The sequence below is a fragment of the Canis lupus genome, chromosome 11 (assembly GCF_003254725.2).
Source record: "Canis lupus dingo isolate Sandy chromosome 11, ASM325472v2, whole genome shotgun sequence".
NCBI lineage: Eukaryota > Metazoa > Chordata > Mammalia > Carnivora > Canidae > Canis > Canis lupus.
In genome coordinates, this window is record NC_064253.1 from 686464 (window position 1) to 706169 (window position 19706).

Here is a 19706-nt window from a genome sequence, read left to right on the forward strand (position 1 = left end):
AGTTGAGTTTGGATGTAAAGTTCTGTAGATATCTGTGAAATCCATCTGGTCCAGTGTAAAGCTCTCGTTTCTTTGGAGATGTTGTGCTTAGGAGACCTATCTAGCATAGAAAGAGCTTGATTGAAGTCACCAAGTATAAGTGTATTATTATTAAGTATTTTCTCACTTTGGTTATTAATTGATTTAAATATTTGGGAACTCCCACATTCGGGGCATATATATTGAGGATTGTTAAGTCCTCTTGTTGGATAGATCCATTACGTATGAGATAGTGTCCGTCTTCATCTCTCAGTACAGTCTTTGGGGTAAATTTTAGTTTATCTGATATGAGGATGGCTACCCCTGCTTTCTTTTGAGGACCATTTGAATGATAAATGGTTCTCCAACCTTTTATTTTCAGGCTGTAGGTGTCCTTTTGTCTCAAATGAGTCTCTTGTAGACAGCAAATAGATGGGTCCTGCTTTTTTATCCAGTCTGAAATCCTCACCTTTTGATGGGGTCATTAAGCCCATTCATGTTCAGAGTTACTATTAAAAGATATGAGTTTAGTGTCATCATGATACCTATGTAGTCCCTGTTTTTGTGGATTGTTCCATTGGACTTCTTTTTAAAGAGGAGTTTTAAGAGTCCCCCTTAAAATTTCTTGCAGAGCTGGTTTAGGTCACATATTCTTTAAGTTCCTGCCTGTCTTGGAAGCTCTTTATCTCTCCTTCCATTCTGAATGAAAGCCTTGCTGGATAAAGTATTCTTGGCTGCATGTTCTTCTCATTCAGGACCCTGAATATATCCTGCCAGCCCTTTCTGGCCTGCCAGGTCTCTGTGGAGAGGTCTGCTGTGACCCTAATACTCCTCCCCATAAAAGTCAGGGATTTCTTATCTCTTGCTGCTTTAATGATTTTCTCTTTATCTTTGGAATTTGCATGCTTCACTACTAAATGTTGAAGTGTTGGGTGGTTTTCGTTGATTTTAGGGAGGGATATCTCTATTTCTTGGTTCTGAATGCTTGTTTCCATTCCCAGATTAGGAAGTTTTTAGCTATGATTTGTTCAAATACATATTCTGGACCTCTGTCCCTTTCAGTGCCCTTGGGAACCCCAGTTAAACGTAGCTTTTTCTTCCTCAGGCTGTCATTTATTTCCCTTAATCTATCCTCATGATCTTTTAATTATTTGTCTCTTTTTTCCTCAGTTTACCTCTTTGCCATCAACTTGTCTTTTATGTCACTCACTCGTTCTTCCACCTCGTTAACCCTTGTTGTTAGGACCTCAAGTTTATATTGCATCTCATTGAATTGATTTTTAATTTCTGCCTGATTAGATCTAAATTCTGCAGTCATGAAGTCTCTTGAGTCCTTTATGCTTTTTTGTAGAGCCACCAGTAGCTTTATAATAGTGCTTCTGGTATCAGTTGAGACCTAATTTGTGATCCAGTGTGTGGTATTCTGGAGAAAGTTCCATGTGCACTTGAGAAGAATGTGTGTTCAGTTCTGTTCAGATGGAATGCTCTTTATATATCTGTGAAATCCATCTGGCCCAGTGTGTCATTCAAGGCCCTTTTGTCCTTGTTGATCTTCTGCTTAGATGATCTCTCCATTGCTATGAGTAAGGTGTTGAAGTCCCCTACTATTATTGCATAATTAACAATGTGTTTCTTTAATTTGTGTATTAATTGGTGAATATAATTGGCTGCTCCCAAATTAGGAGCATAAATATTTATAACTGTTGGATCTTCTTGTTCGATAGACACTTTAAGATATGGTGTCCCTCTTCATCTCTTAGTATGTAAGATATTTTTATGTTTTTTTATGTGAAATCTAATTATTCTGATATGAGGATTGCTACTCCAGCTTTCTTTTGAGCACCATTAGCATGATAAATGTGATCCATCTTTTTACTTTCAATCTAGGTTTCAAATGAGTCAGATAGCATATCAGTGAATCTTACTTTTTTTGTCCAATCTGATATGCTGTGTCTTTTTCTTTAGATCTTTTTTATGTATTTGACAGTGAGAGATATAAATCAAGCAAGGAGGAAGGGTAGAGGGAGAGGGAGAAGCAGGCTCCCTGGTGAGCAGGAAGCCCATCATGGGACTTAATCCCAGGACCCTGGGATCATGACCTGAGCCAAAGGCAGATGCTTAACCAACTGAGCTACCCAGGGACCCACCTGTGTCTTTTTATTGGAGCATTTAGTCCATTCACATTTACATTCACAGTAACTATTGAAAGATATGAATTTAGTGCCATTGTATTACCTGTACCTTCCCTGTTTCTGCAGATTATCTCTGTTCCTTTCTGGTCCAGGTTACTCCTTGGCCCTCTCTTCACTTACAGGATCCCCTTTAATATTTCTTCCAGAGTGGCTTGGTGGTCACATTTTCTTTCAGTTTCTCTATATCCTGGAATCTCTTTATCTCTCCACTTCTGAATGACAGCCTTGCTGGAAAATATTCTTGACTGTATTTTTTTCTCATTTAGTACCCTAAATATATCATGCCAGCACTTTCTGGCTTGTTGTGTTTCTGTGGATAGTTCTTTTGCCAGCTTAATGTTTCTAGGTTAGGAGATTTAGGAACCACTGGTCTAAAGGTGATTTCAGGATTTTCTCTTTGTCTCTGGAATTTGCAAGCTTCAGTATCATATGTTGGGGTGTTGATCTATTTTTATTGATTTGGGAAGGGGTCTTCTCTATCTATCTCTTAGATATGAATGCCTGTCTCTTTCCCCAGATTAAGGAAGTTCTCAGCTATAATTTGCTCAAATATAAATTCTCTCTCTCTCTCTCTCTCTCTGTATCTTCAGGAACTCCAATAATTCCAATAATTGAGATTTTTTTCTTCATACCCTCCCTTATCTCTCAGAGCCTCTCCTCACATTCTATTAGTTACTTTTCTCTTTTCCTCAGTATCCTTTATTTCCATCAACTTGTCTTCCTTGTCACTTACTCTCTCTTCTGCCTCAAATACCCTTGCAGTTAGAGCATCCATTTTAGACTAAGTCCAGTTAGAGTATTTTTAATTTCATCATTATGAGATCTCATTTCTTTTTTTTAAAGATTTTATTTTTTCATAGAGACCCGGGAGATATAGAGAGAGAGAGAGAGAGAGAGAGAGAGGCAGAGACATAGGCAGAGGGAGAAGCAGGCTCCATGCGGGGAGCCCAACGTGGGACTCCATCCTGGGTCTCCGGGATCATGCCCTGGACCGAAGGTGGCGCTAAACTGCTGAGCCACCCGGGCTGCCCGAGATCTCATTTCTGCACTAAGATTTTCTTGATTTTTTAATGATTTTTTCAAGCTCAGCTAATACTTTTATTATTGTTATCCTGAATTTCATCTCTGACATTTTACTTATATTCCCAACGATTAGATGTGTGGCAGAGTATTACTTCTGATTCTTTCTTTTGTTGTGAATTCCTCTTTCTGGTCATCTTGCCCAGAGAAGAATGAATGAGCAATTGAACAAAATCAAAAATATTAACTATGACCCACCTGAAATACACACTAGATAAATCAGAAGAAGTCGGAAAGCATAGAAGAAAAGGAAAGGAAAAGGAAAAAGAAAAGGAAAAGGAAAATAAAGAGGATGGGAGAGAAAATATAATCTCACATGGTGGACCAAACAGGATGATCCACTTGGCTTGAATGTATTTCAGTCTGTGTGTTAGAAGACACTAAATGCCAAAATTGTAAAAAAGAAAAAGTTGTGTCTGTGTGTGTGTGCAAAAATAAAATTGAAAAGAGTGAAAGGAAGCCAAAATGAAGAATATATCTATAAAATGTATATGTAAAAAATGAAATTTAAAAAAAGAGTTAAAACAGAGGGTTGGTAAAATAAGAAACTACTTGAAAGGGAAAAAGAAAAAAAGAAATGGAAATTTTTAACCTGAATGATAAACATATCATTAGAAAAAAAACCTCAAATTCTACATACTATTTTCCCCCAGGGCTGGATTTTTACAGTACTGTATGGTCCAGAAAATTCCTGTTCACCTGTTCTTCCAGTTGGTCTTCTCGGGGAGAGGCCTGCTGAGCTGATTCTCAGGTGCCTTTGCCTTTATACAGTTGCACTGCCCCTTGCCAGGGGGCCAGTTCAGTGTAAACTATTTTTGGTTCTCTGTGTAGCTTTTGTTCCTTGAAGGCTTTCCACAGCTGTCTTGCAAAAAGGTCACTTTTCTACTTTCAGAGTTCCAGCAATTCTTTTCTTATATCTCGATTGAAATCATGGGTGTTTAGAATGATTTGATAGTTACCTAGCTAAATTCAAGTGACCAGATGAGATGAAATCCCCTACTCTTCTGCTGTCTTGTGTCCAATAAATAGTATATTTTTAAAGGCCTTTGCTCCACCTATTCAAACCTCCCTCCCCTGACTCTCTGTGAACGACTGATCTTTTCATCAATTCTACAGTTTTGCATTTTTCAAAATGTTGCACAGCTGGAATTGTGTAATATTTAGCCTTTCTGGATTGGTTTCTCTATATGATATGCATTTTAGTTTCCTCCATGTCTTTTCATGTCAGCTGTCATTTAAGGAACCTTCTGAATGCTGAATGGTGAGTGAATATTCTTCAGGTCACTAGTCCCTGGTGACACGTCTGAACCCCAGAAATGAAGAGTTCCTATAATTTTCCATGGAGACACTCAGGTGATCATTCAAGGAATGAGTATGAAATTGGCATTGGGGCAGCTGGAAAGAGATAAATATTCAGAATTATAAAAGATCATAATTTTGCCAAAGCATACCTCTCCAGCCTACATGCTGGCATGACATCAGTGGGGACTAGAGGTGACTTGCTTCCTGGTATAAAAATTCTACTCCCAATCTCTGTAGGGGACAGTATACAGATCTTTTACATTACCTTTAGTCTTGGTTAAATAATATCTTCTGGTGTCCTATCTCAAGTTTTTGTAATTCTTCATGATAAGATAGGACCATGACTCCAGAAAAAACTCAGTTTGATTAACATCAGGGAAGGCGACAGAGGGACCTCCTTTTCACGGCTTACTTCTTATGACATCCCATTCAGGTACTGCTTCAGTAGCTCACACCACCTTTTCCATCAATGGCACCTTATATACCAGTCAGTCCTCCAAGTGGCTTATTTGTCCAACCTGGTTTCTGTCCCCTTTTACACACAGGTATGAAGCAGGTGATGGGTAATGTCAGGACAGTTGGGGTGGCTCATAGCAAGTCCCAGGTGGATAATCTAGCATTACTTTTTAGAACATGGGAATCCATGCCACCTGCTGTTTCTACTCCTCAAAAAACAGAAAGAGTCCTTTCAACACTTTGTTTCATGAGCCAGCATACTTTCTAGAGAGTAGAAAACACATTTGCAACCATTAAAAGTTTCTGTCTCCTCATGAAGATATACAGTATCTTTCTGAGAGGAAAGAAGCCACACATCCTTATTTAGCTGCCCCATATGAGAACCAGTCTATGACATGAGGTTGGAGGTTATCAGAAGTGGGATTTTAATTAATTAACTAATTAATTGATTAATTAATTAATTAGAGACACATAGAGAAGCAGAGACATAGGCAGAGGGGATCAGAAGTGAGATTTCTGGAGGGTTCAGAGCACAGGTGGGAAGGGGTATGGGGGTAAATGCTGGTGCTGTCTTCGTATATTTGCCACCATGGAGAAGTATTATTTTCATAACATTGCAAATAAAGAAAACTGAAGCAAGATAAATAATAATCTGAGCAGGAAAGTTTGGATAGAATAATCAAGGTTTGAAATTACTCTGGAAGAATGAAGAACATTTTAAAGAAGGGCTTTCCAAGATAAGGGAATAGCCTGAGCAAGGGCAAACTTTACACCCATGTCAGAAGTCCACACAATGGCTGGACAGAAAGAGGAAGGCTCCTGGATACAACATTGTGGCCAGGACTAAGGTTCTCCCTGCTCATAATAGCATACCTCAAGTCACCCTTTGTTGTATGAACTCTTTTTCCTTCCCTCCTCTCTCCTCCTTCTAGTGCTTTTTACTGCTCCATACATGTCCTCTTCCACATCCTCTGATACAAGGGTGGTGATTTGGCATCCTGCTTTGGTAAGTTATTTCCTTGAGGCCATGGTGAGTGATGCAAAAGTTCTTCTTAAAAAATAAGAGATTTTTAAGACCCTGAGGGCTCTGGGCAAACCTAGCTACATCAGAATGTTGAGAATGAAAATGGAAAAGTGGGACAGCTAGCTTCTGAATTATTCTCAGTGCTGGCATGGCACTGGTGCCTGGAAAGTTGACTTGGCTTTCCTTAAAGCAATTCTGACCCACTGTCCTCAGGGACATTTCCATAACTCACTCTTGAACCAAATATCAATTTAGTGATTTATTTGACAGTGTGAAAAACAGCTCTAAAAAATCCTTCCTCATGTGATCCTTCTTGTGAAAAGGCATGACAGTAATTTGGAATATTTTAGTTAGCAGAGAGAATAACTCAGTGTTATGGTTACTTCATACAAAACCCTGGTCTTATAACTGAAATACTAGTAGAAAATACATATAGTAGGTCCTGAAAAATGAATTTTTAAATAAATGCATACATAGTGCATTTTTGGTGTTCCTGACATTCTGTTATGAATCCACAAATTCTTTTTCTTGGAAGTTTTATTTAAATGAGTTAGTGAAGATACAGTGTAAATATTAGTTTCAGATGTACAATATAGTGATTCAGCATGTCCATACAACATCCCATAAACATCACAATAAGTGCACTCCTTTATTGCCATCTCCAACTTAACTCATCCCCCTAGCCACCTCCTTTCTGGTGACCATCATTTCTCTATAGTTACCTGTTTCTTGGTTTGCCTCTTTCTCTTTTTCCCCCTGCTTATTTGTTTTATTTCTTAAATTTCACATATGAATGAAATTACATGATATTTGTCTTTCTCTACCTGGCTTATTTCACTTAACATAACTCTAGCTCCATCCATGTCATTTCAAATGGCAAGGCTTCATTCTGGATTTTTTTTTTTTACTATTTTTTAAATTGGAGTTCTATTTGCCAACATATAGTATAACACTCAGTGCTCATCCTGTCAAGTGCCCCCCTCCTTGCCTGTCACCCAGTCACCCCATCCCCCTGTCCACCTCCTCTTCCACCACCCCTTTGTCATTTCCCAGAGTTAGGAGTCTCTCATGTTCTGTCACCCTCTCTGATTTTCCCCACTCATTTTCTCTCCTTTCCCCTATGATCCCTTTCACTATTTTTTAATATTCACTATATAAGTGAAACCGTATGATGATTGTCCTTCTCCGACTGACTTACTTCACTCAGCATGATGCCCTCTGGAGAATATGAAATATGAAATACCTCTGGAGGGTATCATGCTGAGTGAAGTAAGTCAGTCGGAGAAGGACAAACATTATATGTTCTCATTCATTTGGGGAATATAAATAATAGTGAAAGGGAATATAAGGGAAGGGAGAAGAAATGTGTGGGAAATATCAGAAAGGGGGGCAGAACGTAAAGACTCCTAACTCTGGGAAACGAACTAGGGGTGGTAGAAAGAGAGGAGGGCGGGGGGTGGGAGTGAATGGGTGACGGGCACTCCCCGTCACATACACTCCCATACATATTCTGAATGTTGGTAAACTGAACACCAATAAAAAATAAATTAAAAAAAAATACCCTCCAGTTCTACCCACATTGAAGCAAATAGTGGGTATTGGTCCTTTCTACCTTTCTACCTTGCTAGAAGCAAAAACCCTCTGTAGTGTTTGGGCTGTTCTCTCTTTAAATCTCAGGTGGAATTTGTAGGTGTTCAGGATGATTTGAAAGTTATGTAGGTAAGTTGGTGGGACCAGGTGAGTTGAGGACCCCTACTCCTCCACAATTTTGCCCCCCCTCCTATTACAAATATTTTTAATTCACGGTTTCCTCACTCATAGTTGAAAAGAGGCCCCATAAATAACATCTAATGGCATCCTTGAATTGCCATGATATAATCGGGTACCTATGTTTCACAAAGTGCAGAATTGAATCAGGAGAATTAGCGCTCTTATTTACCTTCTCAGTCCTTCCTGTCACATGTTCCAAATCCCACCCAAATTCTCCCATTAGCTGAGGTAAATCGATATTAAGCTGCCATAGGGAAATTATTACCACAAGGACTATGTGCTGAGCTATCCCCTTGTGGAACATACATCCTGGTGGGCTTTTCTCTGCCTCTAGGCTCCTCCAAAGGAAAATCCATGCCCCTATTTGCTGTTGGGGATTGGAAGTGAGCTATGTCTACAATTCTTCTGTGCTCCCTAATGTGCTGGCCTGATTTTTCTTATAGAATGATTTTTCCTATAGAATGGAAAGGTATTGGGCTCCTGTATTGAGGCTTCAAGAAAATTAAGACTGCATTAGTTTCTCATTTTTGTGCAACAAATTAATACACACTTATTGGCTTAAGACAGCAACACAGGTTTATTAGCTTATAGTTCTAGAGGTGAGTTGTCTAAAATGAATCTTACAGGTGCTAAAATCAAGGTGTCCATATGGTTGGTTCCTTCAAAAAGTTCCAGGATACAATCCATTTCTATGTCTTCTCTTTGTATTAGAAGGTGCCTGAATTCCCTAGTTTGTGGCCTTTCTTACATGTTCTGTATTTCTGGATTTTCATTCCAAACTCTGCTTCCAACATCTCATCTCCTTTTCTGTGATTAGCCTTACCTCCTTCATATAAATTCTCCTGTGACTATCTCATCACATTACTCAGTAAGACAGGGGGATCCTCTCTTCAGAAAACCTTTCTAGAATTCAAGCAAGTCATCAAGAGGTTAATATAAAAGATGTGGCTGATATAACTCAGGAATTACTTGTGGAAGCAGAGAATACTCCTCTGTATATGGCTGTATTCAGGAATCTGGAACTAGGATGTACAGTTTCATCAATGCCCTTTGAGGTCATATTCATGAAGAGAAGAATTCTGCAACTGTTGGGATTTTTAAGACCACCATGAAGAAACCCCCCTATCAACATCCAAAGGATCCCAGTATGACCTTCTGGGACCTGCCTGGAACTGGAACCCCCAATTTCCTTCTACATACATATCTCAAAATGGTGGGATTTGCTAACTATGATTTCTTCATCATTGTTTCTTCTTCATGGTATAACTTTAATGATGTTTTGCTGAACCAAAATTTTAGGGAACTAGGTAAGAAATTCCACTTTGATAGAACCAAGGTGGATAATGATTTATATAATGAAGGGAAAAACAAGGCCAGGTCCTTGAAAAGGGAGAGAATGCTTCAGCAGATATGAGACAGCTGCCTGACTACTCTCAGCAACATCAGAGTGCATGAGCCAGGCAACTTCTTGGTCTCCAAGTTTGACCTGGATGACTTTGATTTCCCAATACTGGAGGAGACTCTGCTGAAGGACCTCCCTGTTCATAAGTGCTACATCTTTGTGATTCTGTTGCCCAATTTGGGTGAGGCTTCCATTGAGATGGAGAGAACTTTATTCAAGGAAAGGATTTGGCTGGATTCCCTGAAATCTCTGGCTTTCACTTCCATCCCCTTTATGGCCTGCTTCAGTGACTTTGATTAGTCCCAACAAGAGAAGTGTTTGAATGTTTATGAGAACTATTTTGGTTTGGATGAGAAATCAGTCAAAGGGATTGTCAGAAAGCTGGTAATGTCTGTGGAGGAGATTAAGAGTTTTATCAAGTCCTTACATTTCTGGTTACTTCTAAAGAATAACTGCATAGCTGCCAAGGCCATGAAGTGTACTGAAGGCCATTGCTTTATGAATGGAAGCCTGTCATCCAATCTTTTCCAGCTTTTGAAAATCTATTTTCTACATTTGAAATTCATGAACAAAGTGATTGATGATGCTAGAATTTTCTTGCATAAGATTTCAGAGAGCATAAGTCTCAGAAGATGCCAGACACATAGTTCAGAGACTAACTAAATAACAAAAAAGCTGGGCAGCCCCAGGGGCTCAGCGATTTAGTGCCACCTTCAGCCCAGGGCGTGATCCTGGAGGCCCAGGATCCAGTCCCATCTCGAGCTCCCTGCATGGAGCTTGCTTCTCCCTCTGCTTGTGTCTCTCTGCCTCTCTCTCTCTGTCTGTCTCTCTGTGTGTCTCTCATGAATAAATAAATAAATAAAATCTTTAAAAAATTGATTCTCTAAAAATTAAGTAAATAAATAAATAAATAAATAAATAAGAAAAGCTTCTCAGATCTTGTGTTCTATGAATAGAACATGTGTTCTATGAGTAGAACCTACCACCAAGGCCATATCTTCCCTAAAGTGGAGAGAATGTCTTCATTGGAGAAAACCCATTGCTCCATATACAGAATCCATTGCTATGCAAAGGGGAATTCACCATAGGCTCTTCGTGGATTCCCTTAGCTATTTGCACCCATATTTTTCCTTAATCTCTGTTACGAGGTAGTTTACATTTGTTTGATTTACTCAGATAATAAACGTTAGGTACAATCAAGAGATTGTTCTCCTTGGTTTTTTTATGAATGATTTTCCTCAGACCTCATATCAATACCCTCTTCACCAATCTAAGGGAAATGCATGAGTCAGGGAACATGTCTAAGTGAGAAATGTAGTGTGTAGCAGGACACTACAGCAGGAAAGAGGAAATTGAAAGAGGATTAGGGAAATGTACCAGGATGTCAAAGTTTGATACTACTGAGGAACAGAGGGAAGGAGCAAAGTCAGAGTTTATATTTTTAAAAATTTATCAACATTAAATGGCTGAGAGATCAGTGAACTGTGCACAATGACAAGAGATATGAAAGTGGAGGCAAATTCAGAAGGAATTTGAAAGCAAAGATGAATTGAATTTGGTAAGCTGGAAGAATAATGTTTTTTACTTCTACTCAAATACTCCAAAAAACTGTGAAACAGGAGCTGGTAAACATCAGCAATAGCAGTCTCAAAGCTGAAGGATTCTTATTCCTGCTGTTACTATGATTGAAACTGTTCCCTCTTCTTTGCCCATTCCTGGTATAAAATGGATGTTTTATCATTTAAAAGGTGCACATAGGGATGCTGTCTTTCAAACCTCTAATTACTTTGAAGTCTCTCCCCAGAGGTTGGAGGGCACTAGTGTTCCACAATTCCCTGACCACTCTGTGCTGCCCCTCTGCTCAGGAAAGGTCTGCAGGAGGAAAGAAGAGAATCAGTAAGGCAGAACATGAAAGACTGTTTGTGCTGCCTCATGCACAACAAATGTGTGAAATATTCAAAGGGAGGGAGATCTTGACCTTATTTTTGTGGCCACATTGCATTTAAAATGGCCTTAGATATTCAAAGCATCCTGATGTAGGATTAACATTCTCATGATCTGGGCTGCTTATCATCTTGCCACCAGATATCATCTATCCTCACAAGAGTAAGGACTGAGGAAATCCACCTTTTTCACCTCATCAACCAGATGTGGGCATCACTGGGACTCATACAACCTTCCTTTCCTCTAGAAATTATGACCTTTTCAAGATCCCTAGGCCTTTCCCTCCCAATCCAATGGGTTTTCATTAAAACAGCAAAAGGAAAATCCAATGAGTCTTGTATAGGTCCCTTTGGGAAAACATTTATCATAAAACCAAGGTTATCAAATACTTAACAGTGGTGGGGTTCTCTTTAAAGTTCCCTTGTTTCCAGAAGAGACAGGCAAATGAATCTTCCATTTGAGAAGGAAGAACTTAGTAGAAGGTGAAAGTAGGGGAATAAGTTTTAATGCTTTGGTTTTATCATTCTTATCCTAGAGTGAACAAGAGCATTTATGTGTCTGGCTGGGATTTATGAAAGATCTAAAAGATTCTCCTGGCCATGCATAATGTGAAAGAGGGGTTTGTTAAAAGGGTAGAGAAGTGTTAGGGTCCTAGGGGAGGAGACAGAGTTGTGAGGTACCTATAGACCAAGACCTATAGGTCCAGCTGACCAATGATTGTGAGCGATTTGGTGTCATTATCAGCTCATCATCCAAGACTCAACCAGTTTCTGTCTGAGGTGGCTTCTGAAGCTCCTTCAGAGCTGCTGTAATTGTTGGCCATAACTTTTGGCATCTGGAGCGAGTCCATGTCATTCAGCATTTTCACTACCATCTCACTGTGCCTGAAATATTTTATTTCCCATGAGACTTCCTCTTGAACACAGAACTCCTTTTAATGACCTGAATTTGGGGATAGTAGCTTGGATCACCAGAGAGTTGCTGTAGGTGGAAACTCCTCACCCCCAATCCTCAATGCTCCTGTCTGAAAGCATCATATAGTCTTCTTACCAGCTGAGTCAGTGGTAAAACAGCCATTGTCCGGGATGCCTGGGTGGCTCAGTGGTTGAGCATCTGCTTTCAGCTCAGGGCATAACCCGGGTGTCCTGGGATTAGGTCCTGCATTAGTCTTCCTGTGGGGAGCCTGCTTTTCCCTCTGCTTATGTCTCTGCCCCTCTTTCTGATCTCTCATGAATAAATAAATAAAATATATATTAAAAAAAAAAAACAGAAACCAACCATTGTCCTAAGTTCTCTCCTGTTTAGGAGCTGTGAGATGACATATTGCTTCTTAGAACTAGGGCATTGTTAGAATGGTCATGTGAAAACTCCAGCTATCAAGCCACTTAGGCCTCTCTCCTAACACATCAGCCCTAAATTTACATACAAGGGACAAATGAACTCATTTCCTGGGAGTCATCATGAAGAAAGGAGGAAGTAAACTTAATGATCTTTGTTGGGATGCATAATTATGACAGATTACTTTTATTTTTTTAATTTTTATTTATTTAAATTCAATTTGCCAACATATAGTATAACATCCAGTGCTTATCCCATCAAGTGCCCTCCTTAGTGCCTGTCACCCAGTTACCCCCTCCCCCACCCACCTCCCCTTCCACAACCCTTTGTTTGTTTCCCAGAGTTAGGACTCTCTCATGGTTTGTCTCCCTTTCTAATTTTTCCCACTCAATTCCCCTCCTTTCCTTTATAATCCCTTTCACTATTTCTTATATTCCACATAGGAATGAAACCATATAATTGTCCTTCTCCGATTGATGTATTTCACTCAGCATAATACGCTGTAGTTCCATCCATGTCGAAGCAAATGGGTACTTGTCTTTTCTGATGGCTGAGTAATATTCCATTGTATATTGAAAGCTAATTGTGGGTCAGGTCACTGTTAACATTTTATATATTCCAGATAAACTGAAGTGTAGCACATTTCTCATCCATCCAGACATGGGGGAATCTGCACTGGAAGGTCAAGTCCCCATAACATTTGGCTTTGAAACTAGTGGAGCTTAACTTCAGGAGTTGTTGGTTTTTGTTTTTGTTTTTGTTTCTGCTTTTACAATCAGTGGTGTTTAACATCAGATATTTTAGAAATCAACTGGCTCAGCTTTGGAAGAGCCAGAGGGCAATAGGATACTGACCCCAAACCTTAAACAGTATAAAAAACCCTTTGGAGATAACAGCATAGAAGCAGCGGTCTCAAATGTCCCTGGGTTATTTGTTACTAATATTAGAATGTGCACTGGAGGGACAGGCATCTCTAGGAGACTTCTCCAAGAACAGATGAGCTGCTGAGTGACATCTCTCTCCCCACCCACTCCTAGTTACCAGAACACTTTAGGGAACTAGCATGAACACTTTCCACAGAGCTTGCTAACACTACGTGACCCATACTTACATGCTGTAGTGTGTTTGCCCTATCCAACACACCTCACTTATGCAGGAGTGTCTCCAAAGTATCCCCAGTTAGGTCTCATCCTTTACATTACCCCCAGTAGGTACCATGGAGCAACACCTACCTTACAAATACCATGCACTCCACCTCCATGTATTCTAATGGACTTGCCTCAATCAATCCACCCCACCCAGCAGGAGTTCCTCCAAAGAAGTTCTTGATGAATATCATTCTGCAAGCAGGCCCAACAGTGCATTACTCCACTCCAGAGTGACTTTTCTTCTGCAGAGAAGGGAGGATAATCAAACATACAAGTTCAAATACAGACGTAACAGTAGATTGGGACAGACATCTGATATGACTTCTATTCCAGCCCATTAACAAAAACCTCAGTGGTGACAGCACAAAGGGAAAGCCTTGTATGGGGTGGGGGGGCACTACAACTTTAGGACAGACAGACTAGATACCTGGTCTGACAGCTGGCTATGCACAGCAACTAAAGCCTCAGGGGATGACCTAGGGTGAATACCCTGATGTTTGGTATGACAGTAGTCCTGGTAAGTGGGCTGTGAGTAAACTTCTGCTCTGACACAAATACAGGGCCAGGAAGTCCCAGAATGGCTCCTTAGCAGCACAGGGACAATACAAAATGCAAAGGAGTCCACTGCAGCTAACCAGAATGAAGGCAAATGCATTTCAATCACAAGTAGGGCACACACAACACATATGAGACACCACAGATGGACCTAGTTCTGTTTGAGTAGGGAACGTTGCACTATAAGGCACTATAGGGCAGGGCCTATTCTTCATGAGGACATAGCTTTCAAGGTCAGGAGACCTAGCTGAGTTTCCTAATAGAAAGAATCACAGAGTATTTAATGAAATAAGGAGAAGGAGAAAAATGAAAGACAGGACACAATCACAGCAAAAGAGCTAACTGAAATAGTGTTAAGCAATATGTCTGATAGACAATTCAAAGTAATGACATAGATATAGGTGCTGAACTTGAGAAAAATGTAGATTTCACTCAGGGATGCCTTCAATAAAAAGGTAGAAAATATCATAAAGAACCAGACATGAAAACTCGATATTAAATTAAAAATTCACTAGAGGGAAGAAATAGTAGACTAGAAGGAACAGAAGAACAGATCAGTGACTCAGAAGACAGAGTAATGAAGAACAAACATAAATAAATAAGTAGATAAATGGAAAAAGAAGGAAAAGGAGGAGGAGGAGGAGAAACAGAAGAAGAAGAAGAAGAAGAAGAAGAAGAAGAAGAAGAAGAAGAAGAAGAAGAAAAGGTGGAGGAGGAAGAGGAAGAGGAGGAAAGAAGATGGATAAAAGGAAGAAGAAGAAATGAAAATAGGTCATGGAAATTCAGTGATATCACCAAGTGTAATGACATTCACACCTAGGAATCCTAGAGGGAGAAGAGAGACAAAAGAGGGTAGAAAATTTATTTTAAGAAATAATAGCTGAAAACTTCTCATATCTGAGGAAGGAAACAGACATCTACGTCTAGGAGACCCAGCAAGCCCTCAACAAAATCAAACCAAGGTGGTCCATATCAAGATACCTAAATAGTTAAAATGGCAGAAAATAATGATAAAAGGTGAATTTTAAAAGCAATAGGAGACAAGAAAGTAGTTGCATACAAGGGAATCCCCATAGAACATCAGTTGATTTTTTTATCAGAAACTTTGCAGAGCAGAAGAAAGTGGCATAATATTTTCAAAGTACTGAAAGAAAAAGAATGTGCAGCCAAGAATATTCTATTGAGTAAGGCTATTATTCAGAATAGAAGAGGAGATAGTTTCCCAGACAAAATAAACTTATACGAGTTCATCAGCACCAAACCAGCATTATAAAAAAATGTCTAAAGGGAAATCTTTGAGTGGAAAGTAAAGGCCATAACCAGGGTTAAGAAAATTGGTAAAAAAAAGAAATTTCGCAGGTAAATGCAAACATAATAAATGTAGTGGAATAATCCTTTATAAAACCAATCTTGAGTTTATTTATTTTTATTTTTTTAAGATTTTATTTATTTATTCATGAGAGACAGACAGACAGAGAGAGAGAGAGATGCATTGACACAGGCAGAGGGAGAAGCAGGCTCCATGCAGGGAGCCCGATGTGGAACTCGATCCCAGGTCTCCAGGATCACACTCCGGGCTGCAGGCAGCGCTAAACCGCTGTGCCACTGGGGCTGCCCAATCTTGAGTTTAAAGCACGAAGAAGTAAAATCAATTATATCTATAATATCATTCAAGGGAATCACAATATAAGGATTTAAAGTATGACTCCATATATATGTAAAACATAGTGGCAAGAGGAGTAATGAATGGGTTGAAACTTAAGTCAACTTAACCAGCAACTTAATATAGGCTGCTAAATGTGGAACATTTTTATGCAACCCTAATGGTAACCACAAATCAAAAACCTGCAATAGGTGTGCAAAAAATAAGGGGAAAGAAATCCACACATATCAATAAGGAAAGCCATCAAGCTACAAGGGAAGATAGCAAGAGAAAAAAAGGAGAGAAATAAACTGGAAAAACAAGCAAAAACTATTAAGAAAATGATAATAAGTACATACCTACCAATAACTACTTTGAATGTAAGAGGACTAAATGCTCCAAACAAAGGACGTAAGTGACTGAATGGATAAGAAAGCAAGGCCTATCTATATGCTACCTACAAGAGACCCATTTCATCAGACCTAACAATTCATGAAGATCGAATGCAAAAGAGATGGAGAAACTTTTATCATGCAAATGGAAATGAGAAGAATACCCCTGTGGCAATACTTATATCAGACAAAATGACTTTTTTTTTTTTTTTTACAAAATGACTTTAAATATAAGACTGTAGCAAAAGACAAAGAAGGACATACATAATATAAAGAAAACAATCCAACAAGAAGATATAACAATCGCACACCATTTGTATGCACCCAACATGGCAGTACCCAGGTATGTAAACCAGCTATTAACAGACATAAAGGAAATCAAAGGAATACAATAATAGTAGAAGACTTGAACACCTTGCTGACATCAATGGGTAGATTATCCAAATAGACAACCAACAAGGAAACCATGGCTTTGAATGACACATTGGACCAGTTGGATGTAATGGATATATTCAGAAGGTTGCTTCCTAAAACAACAAAATACACATTCTTTTCAAGTTTACAGGGAGCTTTCTCCTGCATAGATCACACATTAGGCCATGAATAAATCTCAATACATTAAAAAAGATTGAGGTCATAATATGCATCTCTTCTGACCAAAAACTTGTGAAACTAGAAATCAAGTATGAGAGGACAATATAGAAAGAACATAAATACACGGAGGTTAAATAACAAGCTAATAAACAATGGATGGGTCAACTAAGAAATCAAAAAGGAAATTAAAAAATGTATGGAGAGAAATGAAAAGAAACACACAATGGCCAAAAATCTTTGGGATGAAGCAAGAGCTGTTCTAAGAGGGAAGATACAGCAATACAGGACTATGTCAAGAGCCAAAAAACCCTCAAAGAAACAGCCTAAATTTACAAATAAAGGAGGTAGGAAAACAACAAATAAAACCCAACACTAGTACAAGGAAGGAAATGATAGAGGTTAGAGTGGAAATAAACAAAATAGAAACTAAAAAAAAAAAAAAGAGTGTCTGGCTGGTTCAGTCAGTTAAGCATCTGTCTTTGGCTTGGGTCATGATCCCAGGGTCCTAAGATTGAGCCCCACATTGGGCTCCCTGCTCCATGGGGAGTCTTCTCTCTCTCTTAACATAAATAAATAAAATATTTTAAAAAAGAAACTAAAAACCTAGATGAATAAATAATAGAAAGGTAGATGAAACCAGGAGCTAGTTCTTTGAAAAGCTCAACAAAATTGACAAATGTTTAGCCAGACTCATCAGAGACAGAGAGAGAGAGACAAGAGGACTCAACTAATCAAAGTCAGAAATGAGAGCAGAGAAATAACAACTGATACCACAGAAATTTAAAGGGTTAAACAGAATATTATGAACAATTACAGGCCAACAAATTGGATAACCTAGAAGAAATGGATAAATTCCTAGACATCCATAACCTTCCAAAACTGATTCAAGAGGAAATAGAAAATTTCAACAGACTGATACCTAACAATGAAATGGGATCAGTAATCAAAACATTCCCAACAAAGTGCAGGACCAGATGGCTTCATAGGTGAATTGTGTTAAACAGCTAAAGAAGAGTTAATAACCTATTCTTCTGAAACAATAAAAAAATAGAAGAGGAAAGAAAATTTCTAAATTTATTCTAAGAGGCCAGCATTACCCTGAGATCAAAAGCAGTTGAAAATAATTCTAAAAACTACATCTTCTTTATCCATTCATCTTTCGATGGACACTGAGGCTCCTTCCACAGTTTGGTTATTGTGGACATTGCTGCTATAAACATTGGGGTGCAGGTGTCCCGGCGTTTCACTGCCTCTGTATCTTTGGAGTAAATCCCCAGCAGTGCAATTGCTGGGTCGTAGGGCAGAAGATGTGGTCTATGTAAACAATGGAATATTACTCAGCCATTAGAAACGACAAATACCGGCCATTTGCTTCGACTGGAGGGACCTGGAGGGTATTATGCTGAGTGAAATAAGTCAATCAGAAAAGGACAAACATTATATGGTCTCATTTATTTGGGGAATATAAAAATTAGTGAAAGGGAATAAAGGGAGAGGAGAGAAAATGAGTGAAAATATCAGTGAGGGTGGACAAAACATGAGAGACACCTAACTCTGGGAAATGAACAAGGGGTAGTGGAAGGGGAGGTGGTCAGGGGGTTGGGGTGACTGGGTGATGGGCACTGAGGGGGGCATTTGGCAGGATGAGCACTGGGTGTTATGCTATATGTTGGCAAATTGAACTCCAAAAAAAAATTCTTTAAAAATTAAAATTAAAATTAAAAAAAATAAAGCATCCAGAACTGAAAAAAAAGAAGAAGAAAGAAAGAAAGAAAAAGAAAGGAAAAAAAAGAAAAGAAAAGAAAAAAGAAAATAATACTAAAAAAAAGAGAAAACTACAGACCAACATCTCTGGTAAACATAGATGCAAAATCCCCAAAAAATATTAACAAACCCAATCCAAAAATACACTGAAAAATCATTTACCACAACAAAGTGGGATTTATTCTGGAGATGCAGAGATGGTTCAACACTTGCAAATCAATCACAATGATACATCACATGTACAGGAGAAAAGATAAAAGCCATAGGATCATTTCAATAGATGCAGAAAATGCATTTGACAAAGTATTGATATATCCATTCAGGATAAAAACCCTCAGTGTAGTAGGTTTAGAGGGAAGAGACCTTAACATAACAAAGGATATCTATGAAAAACCCTAATAAACATCATACTGAATGCTGAAAAATGGAAAGCTTTCTCTCTAAGATCAGAAACAAAACAGGGATGCTCACTCTCATCACTTTTATTCAACATAGTCCTGGAAGTCCTAGCCACAGTAGTAAGACCAAAAAAAGAAATAAAAGGTATCCAAATTGGTAAGGAATATGTAAAACTTTTTCTATGTGCAGATGACATGATACTATATGTAAAAGGCCCTCCAGGTGCCTGGGTGATTCAGTGGCTAAGCATCTGCCTTTGACTCAGGTGGTGATCCCAGGGTCCTGGGATTGAGTCCTGTATCAGGCTCCCAGCCAGGAGCCTGGTTTTCCCTTTGCCTATGTCTCTGCCTCTCTCTGTGTGTCTCTCATGAATAAATGGATAAAATCTTTAAAATAAACCCTGAAGAGTCCATCAAAAACTACTAAAATTGATCATGAGTTCCATAGTCACAAGATACAAAATTAGTATACAGGAACACCTGGGTTGGTCAGCAGTTGAGTGTCTGCCTTTGGCTCAGGGTATGATCCTTGTCAGGATATAGAGTCCTGCATCAGGCTCCTTGCAGAGAGTCTGCTTCTCCCTCTATGTCTCTGCCTCTCTCTCTCTCTCTTTTTTTTTCTCTCATGAATAAATAAATAAATAAAATCTTTAAAAATTAAAAAAATTAACATACAGAAATCTGTCC

General features: G+C 38.9%; 1 pseudogene; it reads left to right on the forward strand.

The window, feature by feature from the left end:
- The window catches only part of LOC112659669 (transcription initiation factor TFIID subunit 9-like), a 149511-nt pseudogene that overhangs the window by 113924 nt on the left and 15881 nt on the right, over positions 1-19706 (forward strand).